We start from the raw sequence: 4,678 nt of genomic DNA on the forward strand, positions 1-4,678 counted from the left end.
ATCATTGGCAGTGGGTACTTATTCTTGATGGTTACTTCATTCAATCCCCGATAATCTACAACCATCCTTAATGATCCATCCTTCTTTTCCACTAGGAGTACGGGTGATCCCCAAGGTGAAGAACTTGGGCGAATGTAACCTTTATCCAATAACTCCTTAATCTGATTCTTTATTTCCACCAAATCCTTTGCTGGCATCCTATATGGTCGCTTCGATATTGGGCCTGTACCTGGCAATAACTCAATCAAAAACTCAAATGTCTCTATCCGGTGGCATGCCTGGCAATTCCTCAGGAAATACATCAGGAAAATCCTTTACCACTAGTACTTCCTCCTGCACGACTCCTGTTAGGCAATTCACTTGTGTCCTTTTTGGTACATGCCGGGATACATACTTGATCCTTCTCCCTTCTGGTGTAGTAAGCAAAATTGACTTACTAGCACACTCAATATTCCCTTCATACTTTGATAACCAATCCATGCCTAATATCACATCCAATCCTTGAGATTCCAATACTATTAGGTCTGAGGGAAACACATAGTTACCAATCCTTAATGGTAACCGATCACACCATCGTCTAGCCATAAACTCCGCTCCTGGTGAGCTTACTAACATGGGTGACCTAAGGGCTTGGGTTGGCAGGTTATACTTTTCCACAAATCCCCTTGATATGTATGAATGCGATGCACCAGTATCAAAAAGAACGAGTGCAGTAAATGACTTAACCAAAAACTTACCGATTACTGCATCGGGCTGATCTTCAACCTCCTCCACATTAACGTGGTTCACCTGTCCCCTATTGAAAGGGTTCGGCTTCTTTCCAGAGCTTCCATTGCCATTTCCAATCTGGCCTTCAGGACATTCATTGGCATAATGTCCGGTCTTCGAACACTTGAAACAGGTGACTTGACTCAGGTCTCTCTTGGTTGGGGTCGATGGGGTTGTCCGGTTCTGGCCGTTGCTTCCTCCATTCCCATTACCATTCTTGTGGCCATTATGGTTGTGCGAGCTACCTCCTCCATGGGTATGCTGAAACTGAAATCCCGGTTTAGGGGTAAAACGGGGCTGCTGCTGGGCTCCAGAGTTATACTTCCCCTGTCCATACTTCCTCTTACGGTTCTCCATCTGCTGTTGCTTCCCTTCTATCATGATGGCACGATCTACCAACTCCTGGTAGTTGTTGAAACTTGCTACCATCAACTTCATGCTTAGCTCATCATTCAATCCTTCCAGAAACTTCTCCTGCTTACTGCATCCGTAGCAACGTCATCTGGGGCATAACGTGCTAACTTGCTAAAATCGTCAACGTACTGGCCAACTGTCCTTCCTCCTTGGCGTAAGTTGCGAAACTCACGCTTCTTTATGGCCATAGCTCCTGCTGAAACATGGGCAGTGCGGAAAGCTTGCTAAAACTGATCCCATGTGACAGTGTCAACTGGGTAAGTGGCTGTGAAATTCTCCCACCATGCTGCCGCGGGTCCGTCAAGCTGGTGTGCGGCAAACTTCACTTTCTCACCATCCGTACATCCTGCAGTGGTCAACTCCCTTCCTATCTTGCGGAGCCAATCGTCTGCTACTATCGGCTCGGTGCTACTGGAAAACACCGGCGGATTCAGCCTAAGGAAAAGGGCTAAGTGGTCAACAGGTGGTGGTGGTGGGTTGTTGTTGTTGTTCTGCTGATTCTGAACTAACATCTGCATCAATTGATTCTGCTGCTGAATCAACTGAGTGAGCTCCGGTGGAAATCCATTGTCACGTCTCGGAGGCATCTGAGGGTTTTAGAAAAGACGAGAATTAAGAATAGAGGGGTCTAAAGGGAAAACACTACCCATATGCACATGAGGCAAATGCACACAAAATCACTTCAATCAATCAAACAAGGGCTTACAAACGGTCTAACTATCGCAAATGTGCTCGACTATTGTTTACATGGGGAAATACTACTATTATCTGGTGGTCATCTAGAAATTTGAACCGGTGGAAGACTCCATGATATCTGCTCCAGCTTCGTCTTCAAAGTCGGGTTCACTTGGATCCGAATCGGTGTCGTCGATGATGATGTAGTTGTCCGGACATGCGACGTACTCATCTTCCTCCTGGGATGCTAACTTCCTCTTGAGTTCTTCAATCTCCTGCTTAAGATCGTTATTGTGCCTTGCTAGAGCTACGATCTCGTCCATGTAGTCCTTGCGTGTAGACTTCAGTTCTCCTTCTAGCTCGATGATCCTTGCCTTCGCATTCTTCAACTCCATCATATCATTGCACATCTGGTTCTCGTGGCGTCGAATGTGCTGGTTTAACTCCTGGATGAATGCTGCAATGGATCTATCCTTCTTGGTGCTGACTAACTCCCATTGTTCATCTCGGCGTCCGCAAATCTGGTAGATAGTGTCCTTGAGGTCTTCTTGATAAACTTCTCCAATGCGTCCTATGGTGATATGAGCTGCCATGCTCCTTCCCAGACTCCAGGTTGGTGCATTGAAAACACTATCTATGGGCTTCGTGATTGGCGCGAATGTTCTTCCCGGAACGTGAGCTTGAATCTTCCAGCGCTCCTCTTCAGGCAGAGTGGCGTTGAAAGTTCCCGTGAAGCTTGGTAATCCAATGTTCAGGTACTTGGTGACTTCCTTCAGGTGAAATCCAAATGGTGTGCCTTCATCCGGTTGAGCGTACTTAATCTTCACGTTCGTCATCCTAATAGAGTAGAAAAGATGAGGAGTTAGAAAATGAGAAGAGAATGGAAATCTATGGCTTTAACTTAGTGGTCGTGTCCTACAGTCAGCGTGTGCTCTGATACCATCTCTGTAGCGACCTGACCCGAATGGATCACGTCTACTGTGCTACGGTGTCATCCCTGGATCAGTAATACTGACACCACACAGTACATCGAGGTTTTATAACAGAGTTGCAATCACACACTTATTACATCGATGGCTCAAAAAGAACTTATTACAATAAATATGGCTTAAGGCCATATTATAAAGATAACAGCGGAAGACTTGGAAGATAAATGGGTCCATCAACTCCAGCGGCATCACTGAGTATAGGGCCACGACCTAAAAGCACCTCAATCGTCGTCTGAAAAGTCTGCAACATTAACGTTGCAGCCCGAAAACGGGTCAGCACATGGAATATGCTGGCAATGTAACACATAGAGAGTAATGGAATGAAACAGCTATACTATATGCATATATGGCTGGTGGAAAGCTCTAATGGTTACAGTTTTGCGTAAAGCCAATTTTTCCCTACTGCAAAGGAATAAATTTATTTAACTATCATGGTGGTTGTGAAACATTGAGAATGGTTGACAGCATTCTCAATCCCAATTAAAATAAATTAAAACCCAACAACATTAATTAGAAGTAACATGTTGAGATTCACAATGATATTCAAGTACTAGATACTCAAGTTGTCCATAACCGGGGACACGGCTAATCATGATTAGTTGTACACTCTGCAGAGGTTTGCGCACTTTTCCCCACAAAGACTCGATCGCCTCCGTTGGATTTTTCGCACTACATGGTGTTTGAGAAACGGATGACCGAGACACAGTCTTTCAGAAGCGCTAGCACCTTACGATCGGGTAGACCGGTACCACCTACATCCCCTACATCTGCTAGTCTACCCTGTAAGAGTTCGCACACTTAGTCAACTATGCCAGAGCCCATAATGGCTTGTGGCTGCACACGGAAGTTTCTAGCATGAAAGATCTTATGATCCCTTTGAGCCTGGGTGGCGGTCCAAAAAAAACAGGCAAGTCCTGATAGACATCAGGTGCCTCAATCCACCCAGATGTGTGTTTAAGTTGCCACCTTAGATAAACCATTAAAATTATCAACTCACATCTGTCATGGATATCACTCACCCAATCCACGTCTACTAGTAATAGCATGGCATAATAAGCAAACGTAGAAGTAACTCCCAAAGGTTTCATAATAATACAGGTAATAGGTACTACCTCATCTACTTCCCATCCCACAATTTAATTAGATCCTAATCATGCAATGTGAGGGATTGGACTAATGCAATAAAACTGGGTTGTAGAAAAGGTATGATCAAAGTGTTACTTGCCTTGCTGATGATCCGCGAGACCTAGAGATTCGCAGTAACAGGCAGCGCAATCCGGGTAATCTATCATAGACAAACAACAAGCATACAATAAGTACTCGTCTAATGCACAGGTAAAACTCGAACAAGAGATCGAACCAGAAAGTTCAACTTAAGAACTCCGGTTGCAAAGAAAGTACGAACCGAACAAAGCAACGGAAAACAAACGGCGAAAGAAAACAACTCGGTTCTAGCAAGTTGAAACTAGGTCAAATTTTACTGTGGCAAAAACTTGTTTAAGTTGATTAGTCGGAACAGCAGTTTCGAAACGAAACTCCAGGCGCTTGAATCACCTGATTCCGATGAACGAGCGAGAAGATAAACTAGAACGAAGATCGGATCTGAAATCACGATCAGAAAATCGCGGAATAAATCCGACGAAAAAGAGAACGACGAACGGTTAAAATAACGGACGTTCGTTAACCGGGAATAACCGGTGATCACGTTCGTTAAGGGACGAACGGTCCGGCGAACGGTCCAAAGGCAACTAAATCGGAGAAGAAAACAAATCCGATCTAGGGTTTCGGAGAAGAAAACCGAAACGAAAAACCGATCTAGAACACCGGAACGG

The sequence above is a fragment of the Triticum urartu genome, chromosome 7, assembly GCF_003073215.2.
Source record: "Triticum urartu cultivar G1812 chromosome 7, Tu2.1, whole genome shotgun sequence".
NCBI classification, from domain to species: Eukaryota; Viridiplantae; Streptophyta; class Magnoliopsida; order Poales; family Poaceae; genus Triticum; species Triticum urartu.